Raw genomic sequence first — 15,394 nt, 5'->3', positions numbered from 1 at the left:
AGGAAACACATGTGTTGAGTATCTTGGGGGCAAAACCAACTATGCCCTTGCACGAAAACTATCACAAAACTCAATCAATAGAATAGGTGGTTCTCTAGACTAAAAAGCTCTATTAATGTTCGATGTCTTTAGATGTAAGTTCATTCTATAGTGACTCACTTAAGAGCCTAGTAACACACAATGGGGCCCATATGTACTTTCGACAAGTTACACTATAGGAGCATATATGCTTAAGGCTACAACTTTTGCTCTCACCTAATTTTTATAGTAGCTCGAAGGATTACCACTTAAGGTCGTCCCAAGGGTGATGTTTCTCTTGGCAGGCCTTTGTAAAAATGAAAATGGTTTTTATGCTAACAAAATGTGCAAGTGAACCAATCACAGTATACACTTGTTCGTTTTAGTCCTTCATCGCAATTGTGAATAGCATCATGGAAATGTTGCTCCAACAAATATGAGGTTCATTTTAAACCAAGATAGAAAAATGTGAATTTTGTAGGATTTTGCTAAATACAAATGAAGATTGAACCTTAACAAGAAACACGATCGATGAAGCAATAAGAGCCAATCTACAACAACAAGATCTGGTCGACAAAATGCATCATGAGCCACTATGATTGTGCATAGACCGATTGATCCTCAATGTTGATCAAAATATGGTGAATAGATTTGCAAACAAATTACAATTGTCATGATGCAAAAGATAGCTGACTATCAGACATGAACGCGAACTATCAAATTGCCTATGACCATTACAAAGTTCTATTAGATCACATGAAAAATATCAATTGAAACAATCATTTCAAATTGTAGATTGGAAATGAATTCCTGCACAATGAGATTTGAACTGTCAGATGCCCGCACCAAACAAGACTTCAGTCAAAAGACATTTAGTACAAATGCACATAACAAAGGCTTCACATGGATGATCTGAGTGTGAGGAAAAATACGGGCCAAAGCATGAAGAGTGTCAAATGAAGACTAAGATCTCAACACTGTCAAAGAGTGCAAACAATGAAATTATTACAACTTTCTTTTAGCTTTCCCCATGTGATGTGGAGTCCACATGTCCCTGCAATGTCTTTGTATTTAAATTGCATCAGACTTGAAAAGAGATGGATGATCACATTGCTCTGTAAATCGGGTATAGACATCTACCAAAGAATAAAGGATAGTGGAATTCATTAAAAAGACTATAGAAGCTTTCAAGCAAATGCCATTGGTAGGTGTAAAGCCAAATTTGACAACCTTTGCTAGTAGCATCCCTACCTGTGTTGTAATGGGAGCTTTGAAATAGGGTATGAGCATCTATCAAAGCATAAAATATAATAGAATTTTGTAAAATGTTATAGTTGTAACTGCCTTGGTTGACATGCTTGTAAAACGTGGAAGCATAGTGAAGACATGAGAATCTTCTGATAGAATACCTCAAAGAGATGTTATCTCACGAAATTCATTGGTTACAGGATATGAAAAAAAATGAATTCATTGAAAAGGCCATAGAAAATTTCAAAAAAATGCAATCGATAGGTGTAAAGCCAAATGACACAACCTTATCCGCATCCTCTATTTGCAACAATGTCTACTCAAGACGTGCTCTATTCAAATGCACATATACAACAGGTGAAAACAAAAACTTCACTCAAAATGTTTGACAAAATGCCATAATGACATGTAGGTGTATAAGAGTGCATAAAATAACTTTAGAAACTTTCATACAAATGCAACCAACAACCATAAAAAAACATCCACAATCAGCACTCACAAATCTTTGGAAACAAGACAAAGGATGGTGATTGTTTGACTGAATTCCTCAAAGGTATGTGGCCTCAAGGAATGCAATGTTAGGAAATATATATCAAATTGGTTTAAAAATCATTAAAAGTTTTCAAGAAAGTGTAAACTGTAGGCTATGAATCTCCATTCAGTTACCTTATCAAATTGGTTGAAAAAATATTAAAAGTTTTCAAAGTTTTCAAGAAAGTGTAAACTGTAGCCTATGAATCTCAATTCAGTTACCTTTCCTTCATGCCAGGTTCACCAAATGATATCACTAAAAATGGAGATAGTTATAAATAAACATGAATTCCTTTAAATAAAGAGCCCAACCATAAGCACAACGAATTCAAGCCATTTTAATGACATATCAAAGAAGATTAGCAAAGAAGAAAGTTGGTAACAATAAACAAACAAAATGAATATTACTTCCCTCATGATGCTCCCATGCTTTTGGCTCTTCTTTGTATTCCTCCTCTCCACGATCCTATTGCTATGAATGTTTCTCTCATATTGAGCACTCACATAAAGATGAAAAATGAAGCTTGGGAGATGGTTGATAATAGTGAGGTTTTAAACGAAGATTTAAATGAAGTATTAGATGTCAAATAGCAATTCCAACTAGTGGAAGAGCTAAGAAATAATACAAATCCTCCCTACAAAAGCATTCAAAAAAAATTTAACAATGCATATGGATAATTCTTGTGACCTCTAACAATGAAGGAAAGAGATCTATTTATAGGGAAAATGAGGCAATGGAAGGTTGAGACTGATTGGGCTTAAGAGGGGCTAGGATTGCTTGAGGATTCCATGATCCTCAATCCACGTGCTCTTCCTCAAGCAATCACATGTTGTCAATTATAAAAAAATGGAAGACTTGAGAGGGAATGGAAAAAGTCTTAAAGGCTTGAGAAGACATGAAGGAATCCATTAATGGATAAGTTGATGGGTTTGAACTTAACCCAAGGTTTGAGGAATGTGCAAGAGTTAAAGGTGGGTTAGATTGGTCAAAGCATTTAAGGGTGATCCCACAATAGTGGGTTATACTTTTTGGTACAACTTGATTTTTGCTAAAATTGTACATTTTTTAGAAAATATAATGATTTAAGCTTTAAGAGGTCCCATTTGAAGTAATTAATTGAGGAGAGTTAGATCAAAATTTCTTGGATAGAACCTCTCTAATTCTAAATCATACCTGCAATGGAATCTCCTTCGCACGTATCAAAATGCTAATAAAAACCACTTTTACATTAGCTTTTGGGGGGTCAAATGAATTCATTTAGAAGTTTAAAAAAATTAAAATATTTAGTTCTTATTATAGGCTTTCCAAATATTATAATTTTAATAATATATTAATAGTTTATTTCTTATGAATGTAGGTTTTTCATCAAACCTAAAGGATTGTGGTTCACACATGGAAAAATTGAAAAATAGAGGGAAAAAATTGTAAAAAATATCTTTTCCTTAAGTATTTATATCCTCATTTCAATACAAAAAGAATAAGTTAAATCAAATGCATACAAAAAAAGTTGTGCATTATGGAATAGATCTCTGTCCAAATTAAAATTACTTTGTCTTCAACAATTAACTAGAAAATATATATCTAACAAAAAATTACGAAAAAACAATCATTCACTAGATATCGGTGTGACAATTCTATATTTCTAACATTATAATTTCCTTCTTTCTATAAAAAATGTTATGCATTACCAAATAAAAGTCACTTCTAAAAAATACTGATTACTGTAAATATTGAGTTATTAAAAGTTACATAACAATATGAAAAATTATTTTTTAATTATTTTTTAAAAACTACATTTAGAATTTCTATGGAAAAACTCACAAATTAGTAGTTTACTTCATCTTCAAATTCTTAATGGTTTAGCTGCAATAGGTTTTAGAAAGTAATTTTTTGATGTAAAATGTTGATTTCAATGTCAAAGTTGGCTGAAAAGTGTAACCCAATATTATGGGATCACTCTTAAGGCTTGAGGGGACTTGAGGGTTATAATGGATGGTTGCGTTAATGGGTAAGCCTTTAAGAAGGGTTAGGGGAATGTGCAAGGGTTAAAGTGGGGTTTGTAGACACCTAAAAATGTCTCATTAATCGCACACTAATTATTTGTCCTAATTAATTAAGTAATTCTTTAATTATTTAATTAAGCTAATTATTCTTCTAAAATGACTCAATCATCACATTCAACATTTCTAATTATCGAATTTCTATTCTTTAATTAATTAATCACTTTAACCCTATCTCAAATATTAATTAAATATTATTTATTTAATTAATTACGATTATTTTCTTAATTAAATAATATTTATTGTTTAATTAATCCCATTTCTAATGATTAAATAATTTCATTTGAATTCTTTAATTAATTAATTAATTTATTCCTCCAATTCCCCAAATTTGAAATTCACATAATTCCATCTAATTTCATTTCTCTCAAATTCACAATTTCTCCGATGTGGATTTCAATTAATTTAAGTTAATTCCAAATTATCATATTAACATTTCACCAAATCTACATTTCATCACATTTTAGTTAATCTCATGTGCATTTCAACATTCAAAAACCCAAATTCAAATCAAAATCAAAATAAAACCGAATTTCAATTCAATCTCCTACACCACATGTTGAAAATCATAACTGATTGATCAAATTAGTTAACTCAGTTAACTCATCAATCACCCCTTTTCACTCTCAATCACCTTTTCTGACTAATCAATAAAATCAGTCATATCTCCAATCTGGATTCAGTCATCTCCTCAATCTATCTAGTCAACTAGCTAATTTATTCAATTCACTATCCAATCTATTTAGTTGACTACTCAATCAATCTGAGTTAACAAATCAATCAACTTTGTTAACTAATCAATCTAAACGAGTTGTCTCCCAATCAAGACTTGAGTTCAAAATCCCTCCCCATCTCTCATGAAAATATATATAAACAACATTAATTTCTCAAATCAAACTAGATCACACTCTTCAAAACAATTGCCATCTTATGCAGAAAATCCCAGTGTAATACCTAAGAGCCATGCCAGCAATTTAGAGAAGAACAATGGAAGCGCAAATGTGGAGTAGGGAGTTTAATTAGCATACATCTTCTGTTTCTTGCATTTATTCTATTGCCTTGTGTTTGATTTTAGCTAGATTAGTTAAGGATTTGTGATCGTCCTTATTTCCTAATTAGCTTAATTTTATGATTTCAAGCATGAAAATAATGGTGAACCCAACGTGAACTTATAGTGATTGATTTATCTTTTTTGATTTTTGTGATTTGCAAGGCCGCACAGAACAGAAAAATGGAATGCACACTTGCTTTCACAGAATTTTGCAATTGCACATATTAATGCACAATTGATAGTATTATGATAAACACTTGCTATTATATTAATTCACAACTGAATTAACTAATGCGCAATTGCACAACCAACCCAAAATTTTAATTTTTATTGTCGTTTTGGCTTTAAATGTATTTGCAAGATTAACCCATCAAACTTTTTCAATTATAAAATTTTTTATTTTTTGTGCATGAAATGTCTCTGACCCCATGGTAGGAAGAGTAACCTTCAAAATTTTAGGTTCTAGAAAAAGGAAAGGACACAAGAGACAAAGAAGAGCACATCAATAGTGGATATAAGCTAAAAAGAGATTTCAAGATCTTGAAGAAACAACTGCCCTGTCCTGATATTATCATATTGTGCACAAGTACCTGGACAGATTCAACATATTTGACAACATTGAGATCATGGGAAAACTGATAATGGATTCGGTCCATGTCAGAATTGACTGACTTCTTTCTTCTATCTTTTTCCTCTGTTTAAAATAATTTCCAAAACTATCAAGTTTAAGTGATGTGCAATTAATATGTCAGAAATTCGCAATTGATTTGACAATAATTCTCATTTCATTACATATTAATTCACATTTTCTAGTATGTTAGTTCACACTTGCTTAGAAGGTAGTTCACACTTGCTGGAAAAAGGTTAGAATGTCGCTGTGTTATTTTCTATCAGTAATTAGCTTTGTTTCTACAAATAGAGAGGTCAAACATATAACCAAGAGGAAGAATTAGGCTGGAAATCTCACCATGTGCTAACAATCTTTTGATTTTCTTGCATGGGTAGCTTAGACATACTTTCATTTGGTGCTATTAAAAAGAACAAACAAACAATCTGCTTTTTATTTCCTCATCATTGCAATATTGGATAAAATGAACATCATGTCTTCTTGGAGCAACATCTCCATCTATTCTAGACAATTTTGCAGTGAGGGTGTTAAAATAATCCTTTTCTTTTGTGTTTGTGAGGTGATAGGCATATGCTCTTCCCTTAACTAGGTGACCAAAAAGATAAACCCACCTCTTTCATGCTTTTAGTCAATTTCATGCAAATAGGATAAAACCTTTATAAGGCCTGCCCTCCCGAGAAGCCCATAAGGCTGATGAGAGGGGAACAACTTTATAGCCAAGTTTACCAACCCACTATAATCAAATGTGAACGCTAATGAAAATCTCATCCAATGGTAGTGTGCATTGATAGTCTTCCTCTAGTATTCTTGTAATGCGAAAAGCCTTTGTTCTAAAGGTTGGGAAGCCTCCCGAGGGAGTTTATCTTTCATCGCGCCAAACATGAACCTTTACTAAGAGCCTTAGAAATATAAGCTTTTAGCCGAGTTAGTAACCAGACACTTAGACTATCACAGTGCAAGGGTGGGGAAGAATCCACCCCCAAGACACTCACCATATATCTCCTAGGATAATGAGCCAATTGAGGAGCGATCCTCTTTGGTTTAATTTACGGACAAAGGCAAAAACACAAGCGCACCTTAGGGTGTGACAGGGCTGTTTGAGCTGATGGAGTATCAAGATGTGGGCTGTGGTAATATTTATGACTTTTTGACCTTAGGAGAGTCTGCTTGATGTGTTATCGAATGACCAAAATTTTATCAAAAACAAAATGAGCTTTTGAAAAAGATCTCAACATCCATAAGGGTTTGAAAAAATCATTTAAACAGTGCTCTATTTTGGTTATGTCAAGTTGATTTCCATTGCTTTGTTGTTGTGTCTTTGCTACATGATCAAACATTACAAAGTGGAATATCAACCAAGTTTTGTCAAAAACATCAACATGAATCTCAAACTCAAAGAAAACTTCAAGTATCAACATCAACATCAAAATCAAAATCAAACATTGCAACATTCAAGAAATGGAGAAAATTGTACTTTCAGTGATCTTAGGTCCTAGGCATTTAGTCCATACATGTTCTCTTTAGTGTCCTCATAAAGTCCTTACATAAGTCCTCACTTCATGTAGAAATAGCTTCAATCTTTGTCAGATATTACATCTATTTAATTATTGCATTATCATCATCTAAGTTCATCTTAGGATTCACCTTGGTCTTGCATATCACAATAGAGTGCATTAGATTCCACATTTACCATCTTAGTTTCAAAGTCAACAATTGCATAAGTTTGTATTTTGGTTCACCACTCAATTGAAGTCTTAAGACCATATCTTTTGCATGGGTCTAAAAGGAGATAGTGAATTTCCATTCGAACAACCCAATCTTGGACCAGACAATGATCAATTAGAAATAATTGATGGTTTGGATAATCTTGCTTGGGAAGTAAGAATTGATCTTCCCCAATATGAGGAAGTCGAAGTTATCATAAATAGCGAAATCTGAAAATTTGTCCGCCTTGATGAAAAAATAGAAAAATAAATCAAGGAACAAAGAGAACAAGAAGAATTTTGACAATTTATCAAAAAACTTATGGCAGATAGTCATATTCCTCATCAAAAACTTTAGTAGGGTGTTGTCACTCATAGATTACATACATACATAGTTAGTCATTTTCATAGGTCGTGTATCCATATTAATCTACCATTTGTGTTTTAGAAAGAGTCATAGTGAGTCATAGAGAGTCAAGATCACTTTGGAAATACATTGATGCCATTAACAAGATCACAAAAATCTAAGATGGATCCAAACAACGGCCCCTTGGTCAATCCCACTTGGAATATGGTTTTATCTACAAATCAACAATCACAACAAGGTAGAAGACCTGCAGTGTTACCAACAAACAACAACATGATGCCTTCCATCCCACATAATCTAACACAAGAGGAATTGGAGGCAACCCAACAAGATCCAATGCTTCTCATGGTTTTGAATGCACTCATCTATAATTATAGAGATCAATATCTTACACTTTTAGTTCAAAATGAGGCCAAGATGCCTCTTGGTGTTGACGTGGCTGAAATCTTGCCACCAAGGGTAACATTGACCCAAAATATGACTCAAGCACCTAGTGTGGCACAAACTCAAGTTGCAACCACTTCAGCCAATCAACAGTTGCATCTTCAAGAACTAGTGTCACATATCAAGCCACACCAAGTGTTATAATGACAAGCATGTTGAATACTTCAACCCAAGCTACAACAACCATGGCTCAAAACACTAGTTTTGCAAGTACATCTCAACCTACAGTATTAGTTGCCATTGGATCCACATACAATAGTTAGAATGTGAACCAAGGGTTAGAAAGAATGAATAGGTCAATTCAACCAAGTGTCAACACCCAATTTGCATATTTTACACCACCTAGTGGAATCCAAAGCAAGCAATTACATGGTCAGTCAACATTTCAACAAGCTCCAAGGTATAACTCAAACACTATTCCTTTTGTGGGAAATTCTTATAGGGTCAGCACACCCTTGACCCAAACAAAGATCTTGGCTCAACAAGTAGAGAATCTCCAAAAGTAGATGACCAACATGCAAATAGTTAATGACAAGAAGATATATACTATGGAGGATCTCCTTCCTTATCCTTTTGAAAGGACTTTGTACATGCCACCTTTTCCACCATATTTTGAGACTCCAAGATTCAACAAGTATATAGGGAAAGGTGATCCATAGGATCATGTCAGAGAATTCTTCACAACATGTATAGAAGTGGCCCATGAAGACACATACTTGATGTGCCTATTGCCCAAAAGTCTTGGAGGGAATGGATTGGAATTGTTTTGACATCTACCACCTAATATTGCTTCATGGGGAGAGTTGGCTAAGCTATTCATCACAAATTTTTCATTCAACATAAACGATCTAGTTACCCTAATGGATCTATGTGCAACTAGACAAAAGGAAGGTGAAGCATTTTGTAATGCCCGCTAAAATACCCTAAAGAAACTAAACAAGAATATGCAAATGGAGATAATTTTTTTCTTAATTAACATCTAATAACAACTAATGCAACACATAACATCTCCATCTATTTACATTCATTAATCAATTAACCAATATGAACATACATCATTGCTCATTTCATCAAATAATGCAAGCGAAAATAACACAACATCATTAATCTTTTCCTAGGGCACTTCAACATCATTACTTAATTCATTGCCACAATAACATACTACACACATGATAGGTATATTTCACCTTCATTAAAGCATCATATTCTAATTCTCTAATCATGAGATATGCAACCTACCTCATTTCTTATTCCTCATGATATGCATAATTTCCTTTCTACCAATTCATCTATATGAATCATTCCTATTTACTAGATCCAATCAACATCTTCTAACATATTCACTTATTAATCTATGAATATTCTTTTTTCAATATTATTTAACATTCTAACTAGCCTCTAAACATTTCATGAAATAATACAACTGATCCATAATGCAAATCCATTCAATTCCAACCATAATCCACTTATTTCCATGATTCATAAGATCACATCTCTACAATAGTACAAATACAAATATGCCTTAACTCCAATTCCCAACTACAATCCATCTTACAAATATAAGTACATTAAATACATCATGAGCATAGCTCTTTCTACTACAAGAATCCATCTACTATATACAAGAATATTACATTACATACATTCCATCTTATTCATTACATAAATCTGCGACAAGGTACATCCATAGTACATCATGCAGAAGAATCCACATCCACGCAAGAAGAATCCAAGAGAGCATCCCAATGGATAAAAAAAACCAACCTCCCAACCATGTGGAACCAAAGGAACCACCCCCCATGCTAGGAGATGACACAAGGTCCCAACACATACTCTAAACCTAAGCTGGAACCTATAACCAAGGAGAATAACCACACAAGGAATCTCAAGCAAGAACTCACACAATACAAGAAGAATGAACTCCCAGAGGCATAAAACTCATCAAGACATAAATGCATCCAATAAGCATAATCATAGATCATAAAGGAGAAACACATGTAGGAGTGGAGTGTCATCACATGCCATCCTCATAACATAACAACATAATAACACAAGGCACTAGCCTGATGGACATGTGGAGCCATCTCAACCTATGAGAGACTAAGGGAGATTAGATTACCATCTTTACGACCTTCTCATGCTTATCCTAAAACATCTTCCCTAGGACTAAGTCACGAGGCACAAATCAATTATCATCTTATTAATTAATGTAACTACCCAACCCATCAATTATTAGGTTATCACTTATTTACAAATCATGGAAAACTCCAATGTTCCCTGGTGGTCTAGACTTCACGCATCCTTACAAGGAACCTCATGCAAGCCTATCTCTCATGACCTTGGTCATCACAAGGAAGCCCACTCCTCCTAACATGGCCCAACAATAAATCACAAGAGGCTCTACCCATATAAATACATGAAAATAATACTCAATGTAGCCAAAAACTTCCACACATATGTTCACAACTTATGCAAGGCTACAACAACATCAATATAGCAAAATGAGCTTCTTGGCTAGAAATAAACAAAGGCATATCAAGCCATCAAATAAAAGATAACATCACAGCAAGGCCTACCCACTTGCTGGTCCAAAATAGCATAATAATCATCTCAAAACATCCATGGCCTATCCACATGGAAGAGAGTCTAAAATATCCATAATAGCATAGAGAAGTAAAAAATACTTAAACCATCAAAATACATCAAAACTGATCAAACCCAAAATTGAAAAATATTAACAAACCTCAAATAAAGCCTCTGGTACAAAAATTAATTCGAGAAAATACCTCAAAAATGACCAAAATTGAGAAAACACAGAACACAGACAGTTTAGCGCTTTTGTCCCATAGAATAGTGATTCTGTAAAAAATAACAACGCTTTCATTCCATAGAACAACGCTTTCATTTCCAAAATTGCGGATACATATTCTGAGAGAGCACTTCTATACCCATATTTGTGCTTATTCCTTCTGAAACAATGCTTATGTTGTGCAGAGCAACATATATACAACATAGAACAACGCTTCTACACATTAAAACAACGCTTTTACAGAAACAACGCATTTACATAAAACTTACAGAAAACTCAGAAAACTTTCGAGTAAAATAATAAATTCCAAACTTAACCAAAGGGCTCAAAAAATACATGAAAAGAGACGCCCAGAAACAAGGAATACATAGGTATAAATGAAATAGATCAACTCAGACTAAAAACCAATATTAAATCAAATATCTTCACAAGAGTTTCACCGAACTAGAAATGACATACACAAGAAATAACAATTACATATTTTCCAGCAACTATACAAAACCCAAATAATATAAGGTTTTCTCCCCAAATATTAATCTTCAACAATATTAAAACTATAGAATAACTTAATGCTTCAACCCAAACCCAAAACATTTGTAGACACAATGCATACACGGAGAAGCCATTGAAACCAAAATGCAAAAGTAAAAGATCTCCAACCTGCAACTTGAAGTAATGGAATGAAGCTGAAGAAGAGGTCCCACAAAGCCAAACCAAAATCCAACCAAGTTCCAACCAAAAACCAAGAGTGAATAAATCCAAAACCAAGGAAGAAAACTTGCTGGAGAAATTTCCAGAGAAAAGCCAACCCGAAAAACCTCACAGGAATGAAAATAAAAAGCAATAATAATCCAAAAACCCTAGCCTCAATCTCGACCAATCAAAATATTCCATTTTGGAATGTATTTTACCAACCCACCTTATATTATAATTTATTCCCCATTTTGAATTTAACCAATGAGAGTAAAGGGTAGGTAAAGTAAATATAAAATATACTTATCCAGCTAAGTGGGAATGTTTTATTTTTATTTAATTTAATGTGTTCATACACCCCACTTAGGAATAAAAGTCAAACTATTAAATAAACATAAGTTGTAAAATAAATAATCCAAATGGGATTAAAATTAAATAAACCAAAAGCTAATAAAATAATTTAAAGAACCAAATAAATATAAGATATCAAATAAATATAAACCATAGAAAGTCAAATAAATAATTAAATAATCAAATACCATTAAAGATTAAATCACAAATATAAAATAAATATTAAACAACAATAAAGCTTATCAAATATTAAATAATCATAAAATCGATAAACGTTAATTATCAAATAAATATAAATACCAAATAATTAAATATTCAAAACTTATAATTTAAATACATTAAAATAAACATTACCAAATATAAAACTACACATCAAGAGCCACATAACTACTCAAACAAAATCAAGCAAATCAACCGGCATAAACCGAACTCACCATAGCAAAAGACCAAGCTTACTAACTGACATGGAAAATTATGCCAAGACACTGACTACTCACGGTGAACAACTTAGACCTAAAGTACGTGAGAGGAACTCATGCCATCTCTGAACCACATAAGCCATTGGAACTAAAGACACACTCAAACTTGTGAAGCTAGGTGGAGTCGATGTCTAGTACCTGCAAAATCCTGCAACCACAAAATGATAATACCACATATATAGAACAAGCAAGTGATAGAGAATCATGACGACACATCCCACTCACAATGAGTCATGTGGAATCATCTCTATCACGAAGACAGTCAAACAATAGTCAAGCACATCTCATAAACATCTCATCAAATGTAATCATGAAGTAGGGTTAGCGTAATCGTAATCATCATCATAACCATGATAAATCTAATCTATCAATAATCCATCACATAGTGAGCATATAGAATCCATCAAGTACACTTATCATCAAATCACATGATCAAACATGATAGTACCAACATCCATATAGATAATCAAAATAGCATATGTCCAATAGTGTCTAACATCCATAATAAGTCACTGAAGCACATGAGTAATCATCATCCAAATCATCAAAATATAGTCTAGATAAGTCCATCAAGCATAATACGAAAGTCAACTCTAGGCAAAATAAGTCAAATCAAGGGTGGACACTACACATCTGCTACATTGTTACAAAGATGGAGAGCTCTATACCACAAATGTCTTAGTCACATTCTCAAAGTTGAAAAAGTAGAAATTTTTACTAAGAATCTTGTTCCTCAAGTCAAATATCCATTAAAAATTCAATGTATAAGCACTTTCAAAGGAATCACAGAAAAAGGCATAAAGTGCAAGAAGGGCTTGTTATAACAAGGAATACTAAAACATCACAAGGATAATGGGCCAACCATGAATACAAGCAATGAAAAGCCAAAGTTTTGGTCTAAGAACAAGAATGTTACAAATGATGGAGTTGTGGATTCCCATGTTGTTAATAAAGCTCAACTAGTTCTATCACTTCAAGGACCTGTTGATTCTTTTAATAGGAATCAAACTCAAAACAACAATGAAAATGCCAATGTGGTTCAATCAAGCAATCCAAGACCTCCAAGGATCAATGCACCAAAAATAAATTTCACACCTTTGGGGGAACCAATTGAGTCAGCTGTCAAGAAGTTGATACAAAATAATGCCATAATTTTTCCAAAGGCTTGACCTTATGAAACTGGTCCTTTCAAGCCTTCTTGGTGGAACGACAATGATTTATGTGAATACCATTGTTAAAAAACCCATAAAACAACAAGCTGTTACAAACTCAAGAACCTCATACAAGACCTTATTGATCAAGGGGATATCATGGTGGATGCCAATAAAGGATCAACTAATACAAACCACACCATATTAAAGGACCCTTTTGTTAAGCATGATAAAGGGAAAGCTTCTGGTTCAAACGCACAAAATAACAATGCAAATTATACCAGTGTTGCATATGATTATGCAATCAATGCAATCAGTGCAGGAGATGACATAGTGGCCACAATTACAGTAAATACAAGGAGCAAAGAAGATCCAAGGTCACATTGCAAGGGGTACCATAAAAAACCCCGTCCCCCGAAAAGCAATTACAATATGGTTGATCAACTGAAAAGGACTCTAGGACAAATTTCATTGTTTGATTTGCTTCGCATCTCACTAGATCATAAGGTAGTCCTAGACAAAACATTACAAGAATATGTTATTTCCAGAGATATATATAAGAATACATTTCAATCCATGGTTGGAAACTTAGCAACTTCCAAGGTAGAATTCACTGAATAGGATGTACCTACAGATAGGCCTATGCATAATGATCCCCTACACTTAGAAACTCTTATCCATAGAAAGGAAGTTCAAAGAGTACTCATATGGTAGAGTTGGGCTCAGCATATGCATCTTGCATCTAATCAAAGCTCTAGGTTACTCTGAACATCATATTGATCCTACGAAGAAAATCAATATCAAAGCTTACGATGACGAGGAACGCCCCTCCAAGGGTGTAGTAACCTTTCCAGTGCAAGTAGGACTAGTTACCATAGATATCTCTTTCCAAGTCTTAGACAGAGACTTGGGGTACAACATGCTACTAGGACACCCATGGATACATGCCATGCAGGCTGTGCCATCAACTTTTCACCAATGTGTCAAGTTCCCTTACAGTGGCATTGAGATCACCATACATGGTGATCCAAACCCTTTTCAGCACTGCAATTACCTAAGAGTAAGCACATATAATCAGATACCCATCAATCAGGAGGCTCTACTCCACATGCAAATGGAATCCCTAAATATTGCAGAAACATCAACATCATCATACCGCACACCTATTGTTGGCATTATAACAAACAAAGGGAGATTGTTGGCATTTCAATACGGATATTGAGAAGGTTGTTGATGATTATGGATATAACTGATTAAGGATGTTTACTGTCTTAATATTATTATTTTGTCATTGATGTCAAGTAATTGATTTTCTAATTCAGTATGATGTTGTCATATCTTAAGAAGTATGATTTGATGAGTATAAAGATGTCGGTAAAAGACACATAAAGAATGTGATGAATAAGGAGAGGAATAAGTTATTCAATGGGCAACTATTACCGAGTTAGACAATGATGAGATTGTGATGTTTAGATTGTTTTTATATCCTACATATGTTGTTGATTGTAAGGTTAATACTATACTATGTTACTAAGCAAAGAACCTAGTTGGTAAACCCTAAAGAACCTAGTCAGTAAACCCTAAGGAATCTAGTCGGTAAACCCTAAGGAACCTAGTCGGTAAACCCTAAGGTTATCACTATCGGTTAATGAAGGTGGAATGTCTACCGAGTGAAGTTTAGTATTTAGCGAGTTGTAACCGAGCTGTAATAGAATGCATTAAATGATTACATGCGTTATTTAATGAAGGAAGCTGATGAGCTGGAACTGATTAAATGATTGGTATGCCATGCATGAAGTTTGTTAAAGAATCTATGGCAAAAGAAAATCATCAGGAAGATCTACAGTGCAGATTGAACCG

The sequence above is a fragment of the Cryptomeria japonica genome, chromosome 6, assembly GCF_030272615.1.
Source record: "Cryptomeria japonica chromosome 6, Sugi_1.0, whole genome shotgun sequence".
NCBI classification, from domain to species: Eukaryota; Viridiplantae; Streptophyta; class Pinopsida; order Cupressales; family Cupressaceae; genus Cryptomeria; species Cryptomeria japonica.
The sequence above is the reverse complement of the archived record's forward strand: the minus strand, read 5'-3'. Positions refer to the sequence as shown.